We start from the raw sequence: 25,297 nt of genomic DNA on the forward strand, positions 1-25,297 counted from the left end.
ATTAAGACAGCTGCCCTGAGGCCTGGGCAGAGAAGTGTGTTTCAATACACATTTAAATAATGCATTCAGTCTCTCACTCGATGTGTTGTTAGAGAAATCATAGGGTGGCAGCCGTGTTTTGGGTGGTGTGCTTATCCAGGAGTAGTTTTTGTTAAGTCCGTGGTCTCTGAGGTAGAAGAAAAGGGAGTTTTAAATACTGTTCTTCCTGGACTTCTCCTCCCTTAAAAACAAATTTGTACTTTGCCACAAAAAATGTATCCAAGTCACCCAAGGGATTTCTTGGATCACCACTTTATGGGACGGAAAACAGAAGGAAAGAGGAATGGGAGTATTTACAGCATTAACATGTGAGAGGGGCTGACAAAGGAGCAGAGTCCAGCATCAGAAATACAAGCTGTAGTTGGTTACAGTATCCATGGAGGATCTGGGATCATTCTTCACTTGGAGTCCACTCTTCTTTTGTAATGCAAGTAAATAAACCTGGGGTTTCACAAACAGTTCAGACCCTGCCATGTTTGTAGTTGTGATGACTGTATCCGTGGCCTTTCATTGCCTAGAAATGGTGACCTGTAATGAATGGTTAAATCAAGTTGTCTTTTCAGAATTTAGTCATAGATCAGATTGCACCTCCTTTGGTGGCACTCAGGTGCTGGTAGCACACAGAGATTTGGGGGCCCCTTCAGATCCCCCTCCACAGTCTGTGACATCTGCATAGGGCTGGCAGTGAAGCATTGATTTAGAAAAATTAAAGACTTTAGTCAAAATAGATAGTGCTGAGATAATGTAGCTAGGACTTCCCTTTTTGTTAACAGAAGCCAGACTGAAGGAACTGATAAATCAGGGAAGCTGTCAAACTAGGCTTTTGCATCCTGAATGATCAATAGACCCCATGAATACAATACAATCATAAATCAAACAGTCCTGGAAAAAACAGGATTCAGCTGTCACTAACACTAAAGGTTAAAAAGTCAAAGGGAGGAAGACCCATCTTACATCATCATTTTGGGACCCCACCCTATAAAAAAGACCACTGACCCATTTTAAAGAACAATCTCCCCATGCCTAATGGCTTTTTGGGCTAATTACCATACGAAGCGGGGAATGGGATGTACCAGAGTTATGAATATGCATTTATAGTTTGTGTATTCAATACTCCTGTATATAAAAGACCCTGTGATCATCTGTAAATTGTCGTGTGTATTTGGGAGTGATTCCGCACGCTGCCCAGCGTCGTAATAAACATACACTTTCTAACTTTAAACTGTTAGAGAGTCTTTGTCTGTCAGAGTTGGATATTGGTATTAGATCAATATCCATAGTTTTTTAATAAATCAGCAGATTAAGGTAGGATCCTCTGTTTCCTTCTGGAGCAGCAGCCTGAAGCTGGGTAGGACATCCTGGCTTGTTCCCTGTGGAACAGGGTGGTGGTTTCTTGGTTTGCATTTGTGGGTTGGGTTTTTTGTTTTCATTTTGTTGTTGGTTTTGGGTTTTCTAAGTTGTCTGAGAACAGTTTCTTGCAATTGTATTCATAGATGAAACCACCTTTTTGGTTGCCTTTATCTCCAAAAGAAGAAAATGTTTCAGTCCATGTTAATTATCTGTGGGCTGCAGTATTACACTGATGATACTTTTGTGACTTTCTAGAAGTTTAAACAGTGCAGGTATTGATTGTTTGCCTCCAGAGAGTGGCTTTACTGTGTAAAGTTTCCACTTTTCCCCCACATTTGTCCAAGTTGATCTTAAGTTTGTGTGTCCTAGGAGTTAAGAGTTTTTTTCCCCTCTTGACGATGCAATATTGTAAGGCTTCAGAGTCCTCTAACCTCTTACAGCATAATGTGAGATGTATAATACATTAGTCTCTTTACCTATGAGCTTCCAAGTACCCAATTATTACTGAATTAATATTCTACATAATCTGTATTCAAGGGTGGTGCACTTTGCAGCAGCTTTGCCACTGATTGATTGCTGTAAATGAACTGTGCAAGTCAACTACCATGCAAACAAACACAAGCTTCATCTCTTAAATAGAGATCCCTGAAAGCCATTTTTTCCAGTTTTAATGATAGAGTGTGGTGAGGCAGTAATGAACTTTCTTTGGTCTTTTTTAAAATATATTCTATGGGGAACTTCTATAAGAATGTATTGGATGTATAAGGAAGATTGTAGATATCACCAGTTTTGAAATTAACTGAGTAATATCTGAGTTTCTGAATAAAAATACAAATAAATTATGTTCTTTCTTTTTCTCCAGTGGCTTGTGATTGCTGCCTGCATAAGAGATTGTAAGGGCACAGAAGAGAGCAAGGTACTTTGTATCCAGGTCTTTGTTATGGAACCCATGTTGGCATCATTAGGGAATTTTAATTACAGAAGGATCATCAGTTGTGTCCTTGATCTGCATTCTGCAGGTTATATAATCCAGGAGAGAGAATGCACAGCAGGAATATATCTGGAAGTAGAGAGGAGTAGCTTTACAATTATTTACTGACACAAGAGATGTGAAAGTGGCATTCTCCCAAAAGACAAAATAATGTATTTAGTGCAGATTTCTGGTACTTGGAGAATTTAGAGGGTGATCAAAACATCCTGCTGTTCTAGGGTTTTTCATGCCTTTGTGTGTGTGTTTAATTTGCTCTTTCAGTCTATTTGAAATGTCTGTCTGTACACAGATTTTTAAGGTTGATATGATTGTATTAATGAGTGCTCCTCCAGAAGCAATTTATGCATATATAAAGTTTAATATTTTAGTGGTCTGAACTACAAAGATTTTCTGACTCTTCACTAGGACCCATTTGTGTATTTTCTGTAACTGATTTTAGGGGGAAAATAGTGAAGATCTGAAAATATTTTATTAGCATGTTGTATGATTAAGTGGTTCAATATCTAGGGATGCCTTTGCTCTCAAGTTCATCAGCTGAATTTGAGTCTCATCACATCATAACACAGTTTGATGTACATCAGCTGCTTTGAAGTGTGATTGTTAAGTTGTTTCAACTTTTTCCCTGAGTGTTGCTTCATTGCAGTGGCTGCCCTGATCAGCTCTTACTTGATGTGCTACCAACATTCAGCTCAAGTTGCCTATTTCCATGCTTGCACATTGATTTGGCTTTCTGGAGGCTCATTATCCCGATGTTATGTCACATCCATCTTCTCTGCATCTTCCATGTCAAGAAAGATTGCTGATACACAGCCTCAGACAATGTTTGGTAAATCACTAGGTTGTATGTCAGAGATGAGATAGAAGGTATTTGCATTGAAAATATCTGATGCTTTCTGTTTTCTAAATTGTCATGACTCTGCGGTGAAAGTGCTCTTCAATATGAAAAGGAAAATTGGAGTGATGGGATTGAACAAAGGCAACCTTGGTGTACCCTTTTCTTCCTCTTTTTAAGGAGGCTGTGAAAGGCATACAGTGTTTCTCCCCAAGATGGCTACATCATCAGAAACATACTAGAAAAATGAAATCTTTATTTTACAGAAGATGCCTTTCAGATTATTTTTGAGTTTATTTAGGGTTGCATGGCATGACAATGTCATACAGGGGTCTGTCAGAAGCAGGTTATGAGAAGACCCATTAGGAGTTAAATGCCAAAGATGTGTCATTGTAATTGCTAATCCCAGTCTAACAGGAGCCAAATTTTGCAGAAAAGCCACCAAGAACCCTCAGTGAATATTGTGAGAAAAACTGCATTCATCAGGGCTGTACTTGCTGCATATGCAAGACTCTGAGACTTGCCACTGCTCTTCTTCCTTCCTTTTTTCTTCATAAAAAAGAGACAAACCATTTTAAATGTACAATTTCAATACATGTAGGCTATGTGTTCACTCTTGGGGTTGATTTGGGGGGTGGGGGGAGGTGTTGTTTGTTTGTTTGTTTTTAATTCCAGTAACTCTCCCTGAATTGGAGAGCATCAAAGGGAAGTACTACAGGTTGAGATCAAGAAGTTGAGATCACAACACCAACTTTTTTCCCCATATTTTACATGTATCATGCATTCATCATTCACCAAAGGAGAAAAGAGACAAAAAATGCTATAGTTCCTAAGTTGTCTTCTGGTGTTATTAATTATTGGATTGTGTTAAAGGTAATGTATATTTGAGAGGGTAAAAAAAAAAATTGAAAAATAACTTGGCCATTTTAAAAAAGTAGAACGCATGATAACTTTGTGTTTCAGTGAGTAAAGAAAATTTTTGAAGAATATGAAGCAGTGAAATGCTGCTTTTGGACAAATTTGGTAAATTTAAAAAATTATAGCATACCAAAAGCTTGTTAATAAGGATTATAGTGAGATGAAAAAAAATAACCCAGAGCCTTGAAATCTCTAAAAGCAGTGCTGAGGCAGTCTGTATTACACAGTTATCAGCCTGCACTGTGTGTCGGCATGTCCAAAAACCAGCATCTCCTGGTTCTTTTGCTGTACATCAGATACATCCACACATATCAGAAGACACAGCTGTGTGTTCAGCTGGAAACTTCCATAAGGAACATACCTGAGATAACAGTGGCAGCACAGCAGTATTTGTCTCTTAAGTGCACAAATGCCAATTTCCATTTTGGAAACTGAGGAGGAAGAAGGTGAGAATGCAGCTGCCAAGTGTCCCCCTCACAAAAAGATAAATTGCGGGTTTATATGGGGATGCTGAGTCCTGGGTAATCCAGTCCCACTTCAATGTTTTTCATCAAGAAAATGTGCTTCAAAACAGCTGCCACAAATCTCAGGAGATCTGGCCTGCCTGGCACTTGTCCTGCTGTATTCTGGTGTTTGCAGCCACCTACATGAAGTGAGACAAAAATTCCATCTTATAAAATGCTCCTTGCAAAATCAGTGGTAAGCCTGGATAGAAAGCTGCCTAAGCTGGTTGCCTGCTCTTCCTCTTGTGTGCAACAGGCATAGCAGCTTCAAGGGCATTTTAGCATATGCTCAGAGGTTTTCATAGTCAAGACATCTTGTTCTAACTTGCTCAGTTTGGTGGTTTTTAACTGAGGGGCATTTTAGCATCTGCTCGTGGCGATTATCTCATTAAACTATGATCTGACTCCAATTTCCATTCCTGGCTGGGCATGCATAGAAAAACATTTCCTGATGTTTTGTGGCTGTTTACCTAAGTACTGAGAGCAGAACTGTGGGGTTTTGTTTAGTTCTCTCAAGGTTTTGGGTAAGATTGTAGGGTCAACATGCAGGAACGTTACAAAAATCCAGTTAATCATTACATTTAATAAGAGTTAAGTATTTTAAATATTTTTGTTGATGAGTACAACAGATCATGTAAAAAAATAAAGGCATAATTCACGTTGAAGCAAGGAGTAATGAAAGTTCGTGGTCTTGAGAGAACAAACTTTTCGAGTGCTCCCTAAAAGCATATGGACCCTCAAAAAGCAACATTTCTCTCTGAGCATTATCTGATAAGCTGATTCAGTGCAGATGACTTACCTTTTCTGGTGAAATGAAAAGCAATTAAGTATTTTTCCTATTCTGCAGGCAAGGTCTACAGTAATTTTGGAGGGTTGAGGTGTTTTTTACTGCAAATTATTTTAATGTTTTGTGATTAATGATTTACTGGAATCCTTCTTTCAGATGATTAAATTTGGTGAAATAAAGTTCTAAGTCTCCTCATATCAAGACTGGTTTCCTATTGTTGCTGTTATTTTTTAAATTATTTTAAGGAAGATGTGGAGATTAGAATTCAGCTGTCACATTAACGTTCCATTTATTTGGCTGATGGCTCTGTTGTGGATGTCTAGATAATTATATGTAAATCACTGACTTCTTGCTAATGGCCAACTTGAGGGTTTTTTTCCACAAATCTGTCAGTTCTTGAATGTTTCTCCTAAAGTGTGAGGAGGAATTAAAAAAAACGTTTTGACATATTCATGCAAACGTAAGCTGAGTGTAGACGTGCAAGTGCTTAAAGTGTGGTGTCTAAATGTGGATGTTTTCAAACTGCTACTTTTATATGGGAAATCAGGCTACATATTTAAAACAAAAACTGCTGAAATGTAAGTGCCTGAAGCTAATAATTCCAATATGATTTAAAATCTTGCTTGTCTTCTGAATATTTTTTCAGTGTCAACAGTAAAAGTCCCCTGAAATGAAAAGTAGCTACATAATCTCAGTGTCTTTGGAAAGGTCATTACAACGTGGATGCCTGATACAGAGTTGGAAGCTTAACTTTTTATACAGAGTTGGCAATTTTGGCCTGACTTATTATTAGAAATTTTCAGTAGTTTTACATAAGGCAAAGAATCCATTTTGTGCCTGGTGATGAAAAAAAATTTGCATTATAAAATCCTTGTTTCCTTAAAATCACTGGAGCTAGTAATAGCAATGGTCAAAGCGTTAGGGGTGTCCTAATTGTGGCACATCTAAACCTGTGTGAGCAAAGGCTTGTGTTTATGGATGATTAATACTATTAATACAAAAAGACTGACATCAACAGTGATGCTTTCACGTGCTACGTGTGAAAAAGCAGTTCAGTTTTAAAGAGGCTTTTGAAAGCAGTCTTTGCTCATAACTTTACTGTGTTCAGTTAATTGAACTATTCTTTCTCCAGAACTTTAGTCTCATTCTGATACCATTTGGGGCTTGGAGAAGACATTTGCAGTAGATTTGAATGCTTTTAAAATCAAGTGAATAAGTTTCAGCCCAAAACTGAGTGAAGTACGCAACCAAACATAGTTATAATTGTTTCATTCACATATCAGCAATAGCTGACTTATCCCATATAGAATTTTAAAATTTTAATACTGAATGAATAAGCCTTGGGAAATTGTGCTTCATCTAAGTTTTCTTCTAGTGTTGGCCTGAAGTTTTTTGTGTTGATCATACAGCTATTTGAGAAGAATAGCCCCTCCTAGAATATGTTATAAACTAAATGACAAAGTTATGTAATATATACATGCCATTCTGTGAAACTGTATATCTTTCATTAAATTCTGGAATAAACATTGATGATGACGATGATGATTGTTGCCTAATAAAGTGCAATTCCTAGCTACAGAATGGCCAACTGACTGGAGAGTTTGGACTTTTTGTTTTGTAAGTCATTCTTTGGCTGCTGGATGTATACATATGCCTATCCTTATGCCTCTGCTGTGCCCTGAGATCAAAACCTAACTCTGATATTCCTGTTGCTGGATTATAGGACTGGTAAACCACGAGGAATAGTGGCCACTGTGGATAATAGAGGCAGCCTTAGTGTTGCCCCATATTGCTGAAGAGCAAGGCAGACTGAAACATTATGGTTGTAGAACATTGCACTTGGAAATCATGCACATTAAACCAGTTCTGCCAAGGCAGTGCCATGTGTATGTAGTAAATACTCAATGTCATCAGGAATTTTGCCCATGACTAATGATAAGTTAGGGATTTTTTTGCTTTAGAGTGCTGTTGTGAGGAAAAGCATTTGCATTCATGTCAGTAATACATGCTTTTAAAAGCAGGACTGTGAGAGTAGCTTTCTGAGAAAAGGGAATCTGGTTCTGTTGAAACATGTTTCTCTTTCCACATCAAAATAAAATCCAGCAATTTGCTTGGGCAAACAATGGGACAGCAGAAGGGAGCATAGAAGGAGTTCCAGCTTGTTGAGCATACAGTGGGCCACCTACCAAGCAGCACTAGTCACAACAAACATAACAACACCCCAGCACGCTGAGCCCTGTGCTAGTTAGCTTCCAATAGGACACTGGCTCAGATCCACTGTGCTATTCCTGGTCTTCAGAGCACCAACAGAATGCGTCTCAGCTTCCTCAAAGCCCCTCCATCTCTCCCTGAGTCTTGATGGATTAGAGATCACCAAACCACCAGGGGCCAGGGTAAAATCTGCTAAAGGGGTATGGTCTTTTCTGAAAAGGGTCTGCTCCTGTTGTGTTTGTGCACCTGTGTCTTCAGAGCTATAAACAGATAGGAATTTTCCAGCAAAGAAAATTTTGTTAGAAATGGATTTGTGAAAACTGGAATGTTTTGTGGGAACGTAATTCACCAGTTTTTGGTGAAACAGGTGCAGAGTGAAGACAGCGATCCATTCGCTTGCCTGCCAACTCATCGGATGGGTTTATTAATTTCATAATTATGAAATTATGGAGATTTCAGGGTAGTCATGAGGGTTTCAGACAACATAAATATCTTGAGTTTTCTGTGCTTAAGTACCCCACAAGATACAACTTTAGCCAAAACATTTGATAAGCCTGATAACATGCACACACTGAGACTGCCTTCCTCCCTTTGCTACCTTTGCATGCTTGACTTTGTAGCTTTCTGGATTTCACTGAAAGACAACAGGGAGAACAGGGAGAAGCAGAGGTGGTTTATTGTGCTGATAATTTATCAGTATGTAGAAGAACTTTGGATATGTACAGAAAACTCTCATTTGAGCTAATAGAGTGAGAAATAGGATGGTTAGCTTCTGAAGATTTTGGTATAAAAAGAATCATGTGAGATAGCAAGGGAGTTTCACAAAGACTTTTGAAGAAAATAGGTGACCCTGGAGTAATCTTCTGACTCCCCAGGCTGGAGGAGATTGTTTCCTGCTTAACCCTCTCTTTTCATGTTTTCTCATGGCAAGTTTGTGGAGTTATCTTTCAATGCCATCCTCTTGTTTGCTTTTCACTGTGATGAGTTAAAATTGGTTAGTGAAAAAGCAGGAGCTATTCCCTCCCCAAATCTGTGTTCAAACAGTGTCTCTGGTCATGCCAGGTTGCTCAGCCTTTGTCCATTTTGGTCTCAAAAATAAATGCCCAAGGCAAAGATGGTACAGCCTCTCTGGGCATCCTGTGTCACTGCTTGACTGTGCTTGCTGTGAAAGTTTCTCCTTGCAAGTCTGAACTTCTCCCTCTTCAATTTATGACAATGATCAATCATCCTCCCACTGTGTACCACAAAGAATAACCTGGCTTTCATCTTCTGTGTTTTAAAATCAAAGACCTATTATTATTTTATGTGACCCTTTGTGTATCAGAGCTATAAATTTCATCCTACTACTCCTGGGGGACACCTCTGAGTGGTAAATGTCTCCTCATTTAAGGTGCCTCTTGCTGGCTTTCTTATGAGGCTACTTATTGCAGCTCAGTCCCCTTCTGTCCATCTGCCTTTGGAATTTCCATGTGACCTTGTACATGGTCAGTTTGAACCAGCCATTTTCTCCCCCCTGATATGACTAATCTTCCCTATGTTTGCCCTCACCTCACTCTCCCTGACTCTCCAAATTTCTTTGTTTGTGTTTAAGTCTCATTTTCCATATAACCTGCTCCCCACCTCTGAACTCTACCTCTCAGGACAAATGTCTGTACCCACATGATTCTGCTTTGTGTTCCTCTGTCCTCCTCAGCCTCAACTCCTAACCCATCCCACTAGCTCCAGTCCTGTTCTCCTCTTATTCTCTCCTCACTCCTCTGGGGTAGATCTGAGACTTGTCTCCTCTGCATTTAGACTGGAAGTTCTTGGTCTCTCCCTGCCTGGGCTCAGCAGCAGGATGTTTCTGCTACAGATTCAAACCTAACCCCCAAGCCCAGAATTTAATTTGTAGTCTCATGAATTCTAGCTTTTGGGAGCTGCAGATTGACAGGCTCCAGTCCATGTAGCATGGGGGTAACCTTCACCAGAGACTGGGTGTCATGGTTTGAAAGCAAAATGAGTGAGAGGCTCCAAGTCAGAGATACAATTTAATAAGAAGAAAAGTAAAAAGGTAAAAATAAAATAAAATAAATGCAATAACACAAAGGACCACTGACAGAGTCAGAATACAACCTGAGCAGGATGGTGGAAGCAGTCCAGATGAGGTGCTCTTCCTGAAACAGTGATCCTGTAGAAAGGCCTGGTAGCTCTGCTCCTCTGGGAATCCAGTGGGTAAGGGCTGCTTGTACTGTCCCAAATCCCAGATTCTATCCAGGTGAGAATGCTTGGCTCCTCCCCCTGGGTGGAGCATCTCACAATGGGATGAGGAGTTGTGCAGTGGGTTCTTGATGGCCCATTGAACAGAGAGAGCTCCTGGAGGGAGTTACCTGTGAGTCATGGGCAAGGCATTGGTGGGCCATTAGCAGAAGACACCCCAAAGGCAGGGGGCCTGGGAAGACACTGCCCCACTTGGTTTAACAGTTCATGAAGATGGTGATAGAATAAATACTTTGTGTACCTCCTACACTACAACCCAGGACACTGGGCAAAGCTGCTTCCCAGAGGGGACTACCGCTTACTCTGTTTCGAGCCTGGAAACTCCTGTGCAGAGCTTTTGTTGTACTATACAAAGCTACACACTTAGATCTCCTACCTGTCAGAGGTCTGCCCCTCATCTCTATCTGCACTTTGGCTTAGGCAGCCATGTCAGCTTCATTTTCCTAGCAAAGTCACAATACCTTTTTCTTCATCTCCATTTATGACTAAACTGAGGACTCTGCTTAAGGTTTAGCAATTTGTAAACTAAAAGCATTGGAAAGATGACTTCACTTCATGATCTTCTTAGAAAAATTATCCTTGGAACACCTGTAAATTATCTGAGGTACTCTGTCTGCTGCTAATAATATCCTATTTTTTTCTCATTTTCTATTTTTAAATTTGCACTGCTCACATCCATTTATATCTCTCAGTGAGTTACTGTGTTTTCCTGAAATTGTAGGGGGGGGGGGGGGGAGGGTCAGGCTATTTCCACCAGTCGATACAACCTAAGTCCAGTGGGGCTGGGTCCCTATATGCTGGAGGTGAACCACAGCAATAATTATCTGTGGTGGGAGGCATTAATCACTGTTTGCCATAGGACTCCTCATTCTCGGCTGCATGTAATGCATTGCAATTTAATTTCCTGTCCTGCACAGCAGACACATTGGGCTTTCCTGATGCTGTGGTTAAACCATGGCAGTGGAGCTGGGGGCATGAGTGGGGTCCTAGGGAGGTAGCAATGGGGTGCAGGGCTCCAGCTGCCCTGCTGTGACCCCCAGCCTCAGGACAGGGCAGCTTGCCCAAACTGCTTTGCCTTGAAACCCAGCAGCTGCCAGGTGAGGCAAGAAAGAAATGCTGAGATAAAACAGAGTTACAACAGCTTCCCTGCTCTCAGATGTCTTTCTGCTCCTGGGTTTAACAGCAAGTCCAGAACTCCTCAGTTCTGCAATTCCCCAAGCCTGCAGGGCTGCTTTCTGCCTAGCCAAGAACACGAGGTAGCCCTGAGAATTTCTGGTTTTCTGTCCACAAGTAATGAGTGGCTGCAGGATGGACCCCTGAGAAGTTCTTTTGTGCTTCTGACGGGGAGTAAGTTGCTAACCATGCATCCAAACCACAGGCTGGTTTGACACACTGGTTTTCGATGGAGAGAAATGGAATTTTCCCAGCCACTTGCTGAGCAGAGGATGCTGCTGCTCCTGCCTCTGGGGGCAGCTGGCTCCCCCAGCACAGCTACACCAACCCCTTGTGGGGGTACGGCTCCCCAGCACCCCCTTCCCTTTCCCTTGTCAATGTAAAAGGAAATGTTGAGCTCTTGTGCCCCAAGGGGAGGTGAACAGCTTGGCAGCAGCACAAAAACCCTCAGACACAAACTCTGGGGGAAGTGTTTTAAAAACATGGCCCTGTTTTTTTACAAAATGTAGTGAGGCTGTAATCAGGAGTAATAAGAGGAGGTGCTGCTAATTAGGCACTAAAAACCTGAGCACTGTTGTCAGCACCTCTGTCTCCAGTGATAATTCAAACTGTAGTATTCCTCCCCTTCCAATTCCCCCCGATGAATAAATAAAGTGACATTCACTTACAATCACAAAAAGTTATGTCAAAACCTTATGTAACAGCTTTAAGCTGTTACACATCCAAGAGTCTCTGGCATAGTCAAGAGGGCTCATTCCAATTATTGAAACAAAAAAAAATATATTGCTATCTTTTTTTATAAACAGTTACAGAAAGTTGCACTTGTTATTTCCCCACAGCCATGGCAGTGGTGCCACTTCCTCACTTGGCTGGAGTCCAGCCTCAGCCTGAGCCCTGTGCCTGCCACGGCTTGTTTGGAAAATCAGCTCCCAAGCTGTAATTTATCCCTCCAGCTGGTGCCTGTGCAGTGTTACTGAAGGGATGTGCCAATTGCCTTGTATTAATTCAAGCAGAGACAAGCAAATTGCACTTTCTAACTTGTAGGTGGGTTGAAGTTGTTGGACATTGATCCTATCTTTAACAGCCTTTTGTGCACACATCCAAGCCACAATCATTCCAGTTTCTCCAGGAGAATGCCGTGGGAAACAGCATCAAATGCCTTACTAAAGTCCAGGCAGACAACATCCACAGCCTCTCTCTAATCTTCTAAGCTGTCACCTTGTCACAGAAGAAGATCAGGTTGATTGAGCACAACCTGCCTTTTTTACACACCCATGCTGGCTGGGCATGGTCCCCTCCTTGTCCTGCATGTGCTGCATGGTGTCACTGAACATGACCTGCTCCATGACCTTTTCTGGCACCAAGGGCAGGCTGACAGGCCTGTAGCTCCCTCAATGCTTCTTCCAGCCCTTCTTATAGATGGGCATCACATTTGCTGACCTCCAGTCAACTGGAACATCCCCAGGAGCCAGGAGTGCTGGTAAATCATAGAACTGTAGAATGGATTGGCATGGAAGGCACCATAAACATCATCTAGTTTTTAACCTCCCTGCCATGGGTAGAAACAATTTCCACTACACCAGATTCCTCCTCCAAGCTTCATCCAGCCTGGTCTTGGACACTTCTGGGGACAGAGCATCCACAGCTTCTCTGGGGCAACCTGTTCCAGTGCCTCACCACTCTCACAGGAAAGAATTTCTTCCTAATATTTAATTTAAACCTATGCTCTGATGGGAAGTGGCTTGATGAACACTTGAGCCAGGTCACTCAGCACCCTTGGATGAATCCTGTCCAGCTCCAAAGACTTGTGTCTAAATGGTGTAGCAGGTCAGGATAACTAAACATTTTTCTTTGGAATCCAGGGGCTCCATTCTGCTCCTCATCCCTGCCTTCTGGCTCAAGGGGGAGCCCTGTAAACTCCTTTTGGCAGGCCATGTTACAAAGGCTGCATTTATTGCTGAAATCTTGGAGGAAGAGAAAGTGACTGCTTTTCTAGATCACACTCTTGTCTTTCAAAAATCCCTCAACAGAATTTAGGATGAAAACCATGACAGTTGACATTCCTGTTCCTACTAAAAGGTTGGATTAGCTGGGACTTCCAAGGGAGGGTGGCTGTTCATCATCCTTGCCTGTGGGTCCCTTGTGCACTGCCAGGGGGTCAGGACCCTCTCCCCTTGTCTCTTCTGCTGCCAGCAATGCCCTGGGGCAGAAGGACATTTCCTAGAGCTTTGAAGGCTGGGAAACTAGAGGTGAAGTTACTTCTTCACCTGACATTTACCATAGAAATAATAATAAAATCCAACAGTAACATAGAGCTGGCAGGAGGTGCTGAACTTGGGAGTGTGATGAGACAAGCAGATGGGTTACTTTAGCTTCAGGGAGGAGTGGGTTTGTGCTCTCAGCCCCCAGAGATGTGCTGGGTTTCCAGCTGCTGTCCCAGTGGGCTCCGCAGGATCCTCTCCTCACCTGGTGACTCCTCCTCCCTACAAGGCAGTTTTCCTCATCTGAAAGACCATCCTGTGGGAAAGCTTTCCCCTGTTTTGTGCCTTACCCAAGGCCTTCCTCCTTTTCTTCTGAACCAAACCCATGCCAGACTCAGGAGTCTCGAAGGTCATCAAGTTTCTCCAAGCTTCAAGTGTAGTGTTGGACGGGTAAAGGAGAAGACACAAATAACTATTAACTAGTTGTCTCTGTAAAACTTTTCATAACAGGTTTTCTTTTCACTCTTGAGGAGTGAAAACCATCTCTGAGAGGTGAAGAGATCCCTGCCAGGTGTGAGTGACTTTGACCAAATCCCAGGGACATCTCCTTCACACCACTACCCTCTCAAGCTTCTCAGAGAGTTCAGGTTTTTATAACATCACTGCTCCCATACCAAGGGGACTATGTATTTTTCTAGACTGAATCTCTTTTTTTTTTTTTTTTCTTCCTGGCTTAGTTTGTATTTTCTATTAAAAAAAAAAATTATTCTTCTTCCAATATCTCTATCAAAACAGACATCAGGGGTCTTTCTTCCTAACTATTTATAGTTCTTCACCACATCTGAAGTTTCCTTTAGGGGCCCTCAAAGCTCAGCTCAAGGAGGCTGCCCAGACATGGGGCAGGGTTAAGTGATGGCAGGATATTTTAATTCCATGAATGATAAGAAAGCATTAACCCCAGTATCAGCTCTAGGGCCTTAGTTCTGGTTAATCTGCCTTGCAGTGTTACCTGCTGTAAGAAACATCCTAAACTAGAGCATGTACTTGGTATAAGCAAATACTCAGGAGTTTGCCACTGGCTTGGTGTCCTCTGCTGTGGACAATGTCCTTGAAATTTAAAAATAAGGTCCCTGGGCTGCAAGCAACCCACCTGCCCCGGGGCAGCCCTAAGGCTGTGCTGCCCTGCTCCAACTCTGCACCAAGCCAGAGCTGGCTCAGCCAAATCCAGCATTTCTGTAGGTGCTCGTCTAAGCCCTTAAATAGCCCTTGCTGCTTTGAGGCTAGACACAGGTATTGAAGTCCTGCAAGTATTTCAGCTGTCATCAAAGGCAAGAAAGAACTTGAGTAGGCAGGGACTTATTTTTAGAGCTGATGATAAATCCATGGAAGAGGCTTTGTGGTTGTGTTGTGAATATCCTTCCCCTTAATAAGAATTATTCACCCACTCTGCCACAGTTTGCTTGTCTGGAGTAGGCAGCGTCTTGGAATTTCAGTCACAAATCCTCACTCTCCATTTCTGAAGATCTCTCCTGGCAGGGTCTGCTCCAGCCATTTTGGGGACAATGCTGGTGTCAGCCCCTCCAGTGTGTCTGACAAGGTAAGGGACAGCCAAATGCTCTGTCAGCCCACTGACAGCAGTACCTAGTGGGCAGAGAGTGGGGACTGGGGCTCTTCCCCTCTCCCCAAACAGCTGAGGACTGCATGGTGGTTGCTGTTAGCAAAACAGACCATCCCCCTCTTCTTTACCTCTGGAAATTATTACCTGTTCTTCTGGCAAGTGCTTCTAGAAAATCTCCTGGCAGCAAGGTGAGAGTGTCCCTACGAGAAAAGTACCCTGGCATCCTGATGGCTCAGGTCCATGTGGTTAACCAGTCTCCTGGATAATTAATGGATGTTTTTCAGATTGGTGGACCCTAGAGATGATTCTATTATTCAAGGTAGTAATACTAGAAAGAAAGTGGGAAGAGGCCTCTGGGCTGCCACGAGCAGTGGGTGTACATGTAGCTGCAAGGAGCAGTGTGTGTATGGGTAGCACAGCAGCTGCCAGCCATGTTTTCCCACATTGGTTAGGGCATCTCTGAGAATCAGGTTGCACTGAAAATGCTAAAACCTCCTTGCAAGCAGTCCTAACAGTGATACTGAAACCTGAACAGAGATATGCTTGATCTGGAATGAGATGAAAAGTGCCTGGGTTTGGATATGAAAAGGGCCTCCATCTCAAAGTCCCTGGCTCTCTGCAGCATTTTCTCCTGACTTGGTCAATGCAGCTTCCTCTCTGCAAGGCAGACTGGTTTTTAGTGTTGTTTCCCTACTACCATGTAGTGTATTTTAGTCCAGTGGGGGATGAGAGATAGAGAGGTGCTGGAAGTCTGCATTGCAAGACTGCCTCAGTCACTTAGCAGTGAGTTAGTCTCAACCCACATGAAACATTCTGATTTCAGGTATATAATGTAGGAGATGTAATTAAAGAATGAGAGACCTGGTGGTGCAGCAATGAGCCCCTGCAGGAGAGCAGGAGGTTCTGCCTGCAGCCACAGAAGCCCTGAGGAGATCAATGCTGGGCAGCTGGGCACAGCCATGGGTGGATCTGTTTGGCATCTCCCCTGTGGCCCTGCAGAGCCCCAGCTGCCCAGGATTTAGTAGCCAAGTTGTCATCTGGACAAGAATGTTCATGTCCCCAGCAGACAGGGCAGTGCTAACATGCCCTTCTGGAGGGTCAACCAGAATTTTCCCAAAGACACAGCCAGACCCAGCCCGGGTCCTAAAACAGCACATTTATTTTCAGGCACAGACAAGTAAAAGATTCAGTAAGACCTACAGGAAGGTTTCCAAAATGCTCTTTTTTTTGGAAATCCAAGTCTGTAGGAAGCAAAGATGTTACACTGCAACACTCACACTGGGCTGTTTGATTTAGTAGGTCAAGTTGAGCACAAATGTAATTTCTTTTGATTTAGTAGGTCAGGTTGAGCACAAATGTAATTTTGTCTGTCCCTCCTCTGCCTGCTGTCCTCAGATATAGGCCAACTTCCTTTTAGATACGGTCTAATGGTAAAAGAAGTGCTTTCCAAAGGCCAGCCTAGCTGTGCCACCTGCTGCCTCCAGCAAAGTTCAGGAGCTCCTGGGGTGTGTGAAGAACCAGAGTGCCAGCACATCACACACCCAGGCTTTTCCCTGCAAGTCTGCAAGAGCCCGGAGTCAGTTGTGATATGAAATCCCTACAGAGCAAAGGTTCATCCAGTTCAGTGCCTGGTTCAGGGCTGTCCTTCATTCTCCTCCTCTTCTTGCTGTGCCACACTAAAGAGTATAAAGGGTGTAGGAGTGCTCATCCATGTGCAGCTGCTTGGAAGGACACTGGGACGGGAAGGAGCAGCTGGCTCTGCTGGTGCAGGTACTGTGAGAGGCAGTCATGGCCCTTTGGGGTGATTTCTGGTGGGGGCTGCAGAATAACTTGGAGAAACAGCATGCGAGCACTAGGGCGTGTCTGCTCAGGTGGGTTTCCTTAATCACCTCGCTTATGTCTTCTCCAAGGCAGGCTGCAGGGGGCCTTGAGAGGCCTTCTTCTTGGGAAAAAACTGCAACTGGCACGAGGAAAGAGAGAAGAGGTGCATTAAAATGAGATCACATAGGTGGAATGTCCTTCTACCTCCAGAGGAGCAGCAGAGCAGTGGGAAGATGGGAGGCCTTTATGATGCCTCTCTACAGAGCCCTTCAGCACCCCCTGCCTCTCTAGGGGAATGACTTCAGTGGGAGTGACTCAGAACCGACTGTTTGTTTTAAGGTCAAGAGATAAACACAAAGGGTTTTGTGGAACCCGCTGATGTTGCCCATAAAGAGGGTACAGACAGCCCAGCAAGAATGGGACAATAATTCTTGCTACACAAATTTGCTGCTGGATCAGGGTGGGAGATTTTACAGGGTGCCAGAGGGGTGCAAAAACATCCATGCCCTGATCTAGGAGAGGGGTGGCTCTGGCAAGTCAGACACAGCTCGTGGAGAGGGTGAAGCCTTTTGCTGCAAGACTCTTGGCAAGCAGCTGTAGCTACTCCTGTACACCTCACCAGAAACATGCTCCTGTCTGCCTCCCTTTCACAGACTCACAGAATATTCTGAGTTGGAAGGCACCCACGAGGATCATCAAGTCCAAATGTAAGGTGAATGGCCCATGAAGAGATCAAACTTGCAACCTTGGCATTATTAGCACCATGCTCCAAACAACTGAGCTTATCTCAGGGTCTTTCCTCCCCCCAACTTGTGTGGGGTCCTGACCTGCCTGTTGGGATTGCATTAGTTCAGCTGAAAATACAATAGCACTGTTATTTATTTCAATTAATCTGTTTTCTTATTAGAGCAATCCAGCCAGCAGTCACACATAGAAAGTGACTTCAACATATTTTTTCAGTGGCTAATTCTGCCAGCTGAGATCCCACTGGAAACTGGGATCCAAGTGCTCAGGTGCCTGGGCTTGCACCTTTCCTGGTCCTGTGTCCACTGCAGATGCTTTCTGCCACCCAGCTGAGTCAGCATGTCCCATGCCATCAGCACTGGGACAGCTACAAAAAAAAAAAAAAAACAACCCTTTGCAGTAGTATCACTATCTGCTTTTGCAATCTATAGTGTTCAGGATAGCACCCACTCAGCTCCTGGGATGAAAATGTGAGTGAAAGTACGTAAGATCATTGAGTGGGTTGGTTGAAAGCTCACTTAGTCCATGACAGGCTACAGACAAGATACACCTCCCACTAGGCCACGTGGATCAGAGACATATCCAGCCTGGATATGAACTTCCAGGAGTGGGGCATCCACAACTTCTCTGGGCAACCTGAACTAGTGCTTCACCATCCTCACAGTACAGAATGTCTTCCTAATTTCTAATCTAAACCTCTCCTCTTTCAGTTTAAAACCAATTACCCCTTGTCCTGTTGTGCTACAACAGGCTGTTTTAGCACATTATATCCCCCTTGCCATCTGCTGTACGTGGTATGTGGGTATGGGGCTGTGGTCCCTCTTGTGCACACACCAAAATCTGTCCCTGTCTGCAGTTCAGGAGGGGAAGGACCAGGAGGTGGTGGCTGGGAGTTGTGGCAGCTCCTGCCTGTACTCCCCCGTGAGCACAGGATGGCTGCTGGAGTGTCAGGAATATGTCTTGTGCCTACAGACGTGGTGAGAACCTGCAATCTTGTTGCTTTTATTCTCAACAAATTCTATGTAGGTGGAACCAATTATATATAATGTACTTCAGCTTCCTAAATGCAAAGCATAGGAGGCTAAAATGTGCCCCAGACTGACGTCAGGAGTATTTCAAGTGTATAGCTGAAGGCAGTATCCCTTTGATATCTGTCTATTAGTATCTGTTTTGCTGATGTAATGGGCAGTTTTTTCCTCCGTTCATCTGTTTAGAGGATTTTTTTAAACTGTGTTTTAAGTAATGATTTTCACCAGCAGAACAACAGAGAATTAGCTAAGACCAGGATGGGCGTGCATGTAGCTCTTGCAAGAATATGATGCCATAGAAAACACTCCCTTGAGCTTCCTGGGTTCAGAAATAAGCTCAGAGTCACATTCTGTGGAGGTGCAAAGCACATCACACACAAGCCAGTGGACTTCAAACTGTGCACATGTCTCTCAGCTCTTGGGGATTCAGGTAATGGTTTTATGTTCATAAGCATTCTATTCAGTAAGAAATGGTTTCTCAGTAGCTCTAGAAATCCAAGATCTGGCCCAAAGCAGTGCAGGCAAATCCATTTCTGTTGCAGGCAGCAGGGAGGGGGCAGTGTGGGGGACATGCTGGGGCACATATTTGAGGGGGTCAAGGATGGAGAATAGCCTTCAGGGGGCAAGGGCTGGGCTTTTCAGGGCTGTTGGTATGGCTCTCCATCCCACATCACCTTCTACCTCATCTCCCTGGGAAAGGAACACCTCTCATTAGGCTCTCCCAGGTCCTGGGAGCAAGAGCCACCCTTATGGCCATGCTGCTGCCTCCCATGGCCCCACTAGAGAAGATAAGGGAAGCACAACGAGTCAGGGAATGCAGCCCCCACAGGTAAACAGGTAAACAGATAAAAAACATTCCCACAGGTAAACAGACCTGAGAAGAGATGCAGACTTTCTATAACTCCCAGACATCAGGCAGACAAAGAGGAGTCCCTGGGATTGCATGACAGGCTGTTGGAAGATGTACACTTCTCGTTCATATGGAAAATACTGCTACTAATACTACTAATTCATACAAGGACAGAGACTTGTTTATGAGATTCTGGGCTTATTTAGCACACTCAGTAACCAGCCATCTCCTTTTCACCAGTAAAGGTTTTCCACCAGTTCAGGCAGGCCCCAGTGCCTGTATCTTTAACTGCTACTGATGTTCCCACTGCGTGGGGAAAAAGATGGTGAAAAATAATAAGAAGGTTTATCTGTCTTCAGAAAAGGTCACATTTTCAGTAGCCACTGACAACCTTTACATTTAATTTGATAACACTCTATCAGTAGCAATGCTTCATGCTGTGGTTTCAGTACTAACAGTGGCTTTACATAAGCTGCTTCAGAAAACTCATATCAAGCAACTAATAAAGTGTAATTAGTGATCTGGGCCTTTAGTGATGTTATTTTAAACAGATTGTTCTCTGTGGATGGTAACTGTCAGTCTATTCTCTGTATCATTTCCTTGAAAGCTCTCACAAGTACCTCTGCCCTCCTGATAAGGGCACTGCTCAGGGAGTTGGGGAATGAAGAGAGAACCTGAGCACAGAGGCAATTAGTTGAAAGTACATCTTGTCCCTTAAAAAGCTGCTCCTCTTAAAGAGCACTCAGCCCATCACACTCAGGCCTGAAAGAAAACACCCTGAGAGGTCATTTGGGAAAAACTGTTGTGCAAAAACAACATGTACCAAATCCACTCAAGGTAAAGGACATTCAGATTCCTGACTAAGTCAGCAGCCATCATCCTGAGGGCTGTCTACACCAACAGCTTTTTGCAGCTCCTGTTCCTCCTGTGCCTCTCAATCCTTCTCAGTATTCCACAGCCACCATGCACTGCCATACTCACTGCCCATCTCGGATATTGAGGAAGCTGGGAAAGTGCTCACTGAGCCACTTTCATAGAATCACAAAGGCACAGAATGGTTTGGGTAAGAAGGGATCTTTAAGGAACATTTAGTTCCACGCCCCCTGACATGAGCAGGACATCGGTCACTAATCAGAAGGCTTAAAAGCCCACCCAACCTAGTCTGGAATATTTCCAGTGATGGGACATCATTTGTCAGAGTCCTGGCTAACTGGGGAGGTCCCAGAGCACTGGAGGTCAGCAAATGTGGCATCCATTTACAAGAAGACCTAGAAGGAGGATACAGGGAACCACAGGCCTGTCAGCCTGACCTCAGTGCTGGGGAAGGTCTTGGAGCAGATCATTTTGAAGGCTATCATGAGTCAGTGTGCAGGACAACCAAGGGATCAGGGCCAGCCAGCAGGGGGTTGTGAAAGGCAGGTCCAGCTCTTCCAACCTGATCTCCTTCTGTGACAAGAAGACAAGCTCGGTGGATGAGGGAAAGGTTATGGATGTTGTCTGTCTGGACTGTAGTAAAGCCTTTGACACCATTTCCCACAGCATAAGTGTGTCTGGAGCACTAGTTCTTAAGAAGAGCAGCTGAGGGGTGTTTAGCCTGGAGAAAAGGAGGCTCAGGGGGCACCTCATCACTCTACAACTGCCTGAAAGGAGAGTGTAGCCAGGTGGGGATCAGCCTCTTCTACCAGGTAACAAGCGACAGGACAAGAGGAAATGGACTCAAGTTGCACCAGGGCAGGTTTAGATTGGACATTAGGAAAAATTTCTTCCCTGAAAAGGTTGTCAAGCATTGGAACAGGCTGCCCAGAGAAATGGTTGAGCCACCATCCCTGGAAGTATTTAAAAGGCATTTAGAGGTGGCACTCAGGGGCGTGGTTTATTGGTGGATTTGGCAGTGCTGGATTATTGGTTGGACTCATTGATCTTAGAGGTCTTTCCCAACCTAAATGATTCTGTGATTCTATTTCACCCCACCAGCACAGTTTTCCCAAGCTCTCCAGCATTTCCTGCCTCTAAATTCAGCCAATTCACATCCCATCCTGCCCAGTTCCCAGGGCTGTCCTCTAATCACTGCCTGCAGCCCTTCTGAGTGCTGGGACAGTTCACTCCTGCAGCAGCAGCATCTGAGAGAGTCATGGATGGCTGGGGAGAAGCTGCTGGCTCAGAGAGCAAGCCCAGCCCTGTGGGATGGAGCCTCGGGCTGTGAATGGATGTGGGGGGATGCTATGCTTCAGGAAATGACTGAACATAGCTGGCTCAGAAAAGAAGATGGGGGCAAGAGCAAACTGAGGCCCAGAAGCTGGCCAAAGCTGCATGGGATTCAAAAGCATCATGAGAACTCCAAACATCAGCCAGCAGCCTTGGGGAATGCAAACATTCCTCCAGAGGCAGGGCCTCTGAAGCCACTAATGCTCAAAACTGTTGTAGTCCCCATTATTTCATGCTTACAAGTGGAGCAGAGTGATTTTGGATCAGTGTTCCAAGTCCACCTGGATCTCATACCTACCCTGGAAAAGTCAGCACAGAGTTAAAGCTGATAAATTTAGACAAAAAAGAGCCTCCTCAGTTGCAACAAATGTCTACACAGTGGGGAAAGTCCCTAAGCCTTGCCTAAATGGACTATCCTGAGCTGGGGAGCATGTCTCTGTAAGTGAACAGGAGGAGGGAGTAAATAATAAGTAAACTGCACTGATGCAGATGGAGTAATGCCGCTCTGCCCTGTCTCCTTGGTGAAGTCACCGGCTGTGCTGCATTTGCAGGAGTATCCAGACATAGGCTTGCCCTAGGTTTATTTTCTTCCTATTGTTTCTTTCTCAGTCACACGCAGAGATAAGAGCCTCCACAAAGCACACCATGTTTGGTGTTAAATGCAGGCACATCACTCCCTCGGCCTTGCTTCAGTCGTCACTGCACATGAAAGCCGGCAGAGCATAAAGCAGTGATGAACAAGGCAACAGAAAGATCAGTGGAGCAGGGATGCTGTGGCAGGGACCGTGGCCTGAGAACCTTGTTAGTCACAGGGAGAGTCATGCTGGGGTGACTCAGCTTGTGAAAATGTGTTTTTCTGATGACTTAATAAAACATCATTTAATTGTTAGGGGGTTTTTTATTTAAATAATTGCTGTTACTGATCTGTAGCTAGTGGATATCAAGGAAAGTGAACGTGATGGCACTAGCTCATCTAGCTGACTTGTAGCTACCACTTCAAAATACGCTCCATGTGGTGCCACCTGTATCTTAGACTTTCATTTATGCCATCCCTGTGATTTTGGTGGCTTCACAATTTTGCCAAGTGGGCACCATTTGAATGGAGTGTTGCCATGTGGGTAGCCTGCCTTGAGCTCCTTGTTAATAACAAGATTGTGGCGTTTGCTGTTTCTGAGAACTAAATTAGGTGGAAATGTTTTGCAGATCAGTATTTTATACATTGCAGGACATAACAGTAGAGGTTCTGGTCTCAAAACACCACCACATGACATTAATGCTTTTGAAATGTATACGCCTCTGCTTTCTCAGATCTCATGTGTTCCCCAGAGACTCCTCCAGATGCAGCTTCTCTGTGCATGCTGTACACCAACACTGGGCCTGCTGTGCCCTGTGCACTGCCTGCCCTCCACACTGGCCATCTACTGGGTGACAGTGACCCATGTCTTCCTTCACAGGGCAACATCAGAGCAGGACTTTCTCAGCAATAGTTTATTTCAGCTCCTGGGTGCCACGGACAAGAGGCCAGAAAGCCTCTCAGCCCTCTGCTTTTGATACTTCTCCCACTGGCACAGAGAAGCAAGGAGGGAAAGGAAGTATGTTTGTTCAAATGCCAAACAGAAATAAGTTCATTCAAGGATAAAAGGTATGGGGGGAGGAGGAGCAGGGCCTGAGGAGACAGACAGGCTGGAGACAGCAGGGGCAGAAGGGGTCACACCACCTCCGAGGGGATAAGCAGAGGAAGAACAGCCTGTAACCAGCACAGCACACTCCTTTCTTGAAACCTGGAACAGGACCCAGCACTGGCAGCTCTCCACATTCCCATGCAACCAGCAACATCTCTGCCACCAGGCAGTGAAGATGGTGTGGGGTCAGCAGCCAGGACACACAGACATTGGCACATGGGTGTCCCTGTGGGACTTGCAGCAGCTTGTTGGCCACAGGTCCTTGCAGTCAGCTGTACATGCCCAAAGAAAGCTTGTGTGAGTCTCCTGGGCTTCAGCAGAGAGGAATTACTGCTCATACGTGTTCTGGAAAGGGAAGGAAGGGAAAGAGGAAGAAGTGGGCTGTACACACCGTTGTGCTACAAGACCTCTGCTAGGACAAAGCAGACATTGCTGAGAACACTGATAGCACCTGGGAAATGCCACCACACATGCAATCTCCTCTCCATTCCTCATTTCTTCTTTCATTCTTCCTTTGAGTTTCATTCTTCCACGTTTTAATTGGCAAATCTGAGTGGCTCCAGGAGCAGAGCCCTACAGCACATCCCCTCCTGCTGCAGCTGCCAAGTTCCTTATCCTTCCTGTAAGTCATTCAAGTCATCAGCTTGGGTCTGCTTCTCCAGGAAGGCTCTGTCCTAGACTCTCACTTCTCACGTCACTCTTCAAATTCTGATTCCTCATGGTATCAATTTCAAGTCCACTTTTTCAAAGTTTTCAAAGTACATTATGCACTACAGAAAGGGCAATCTCTATGCTAATAGGCAAGTCCCCAAAGAAGTACCAACTTGACAGTCAGAGTAGGATTGATTTCTTTGATTGCTCATTCTCCTATTGGCTGTATTTGTAACACTGAATGTTTTTAGAGATATTGCTGTATGTCAGCTAGAGTTATTGTACCAGACTGAACTTAAACAGCAGCAGTCTATTGCCAATATTGAAAGTTCACACTGACTGGGACTTATGAGCTTACTATTTTTTGTTCTTGTTTTATTTAAACTTTAGCCCAAATCATCTCAAAGAAGACAAGAAATGCTTTTGAAATGCTGTATATCCACAGAGCTTTGTGGAAGATGGATTAGACAGTGAATTTATCTGTCATATAAAATGTAACTAAATAAAGCTATAAGAATGTTCACTAAGAATAATTCAGCACTGGCAGAATGATTATAACATCCATGTGCCTTCTCTTCAACAAGGTTTTACAGTTTTAAAGGAGAAGATTCACTGTCCCTGAGAATGAAAAACAGGTGCTCTCAACCACTCCCACTTGCAGTTGTGTTGGTCTGGTTTTGTGCTGGTGCAGCCTGGATGGGTGTATGGGGGCTTGTGTCCTAGGGAGGAGCAGAGTATCTCAACTCTTACAGACTAAACCAATGCCCTGGCACTTTGTTTTGCCTAAGAGGTATCACAGAGCTTTATCACATAAAGTTTTTGAGTGGAAGAGGAGGGATAAACTACCAACAACAGCCCTTTGCTTTGCCCCCATGCCTTAGGAAAGCCCCCTTCAACAATTCCAGCTCTTGCCCCTCCTGCATTTTTCCCATGCCCACTTAACCTCGGCCCCAGCCCATGATTTTAGGAAACCTTTTTCTGCCCTCCCCTTATGGTCATATTTTCCTAAATCCTTTTTTCTCTTTGTCTTCCTCACTCTTCTCCCTTTCAGCAAACAGTAACCATCATGTCTTGGACATCCCGGCCCTTCCACTGCCCCTTGGCTGGTCTGGGCATCCTTCCAGCAGGCCATGGCCAGAGTCAACTCCCATCCCCACCACCCAGCTGGGAAAAAAAGAAAAAAAAAACAAAAAAACAAAACAAAACAAAACAAAACAAAAAAAAAACACCACACCACAACTGGGGCTCCCTAAGAAGTCCTGTAGGCCCCCTGTAGCAGCTGGGGCTTGGCATTATCCATGGATGGAGGTGATGCAGGAGTGCCGCACCTTGGTAGGGAAGCGCTCTCTCGGTGTCGCAGCGCCACCTGGTGGGGCAGAACGGCCACTACTGTCGCCTGGGGTCACCTCCTGGTCCCCATGGCACCTCCCAGCCAGG

Source organism: Zosterops lateralis (genome assembly GCF_965231275.1).
Source record: "Zosterops lateralis genome assembly, chromosome: 2".
NCBI classification, from domain to species: Eukaryota; Metazoa; Chordata; class Aves; order Passeriformes; family Zosteropidae; genus Zosterops; species Zosterops lateralis.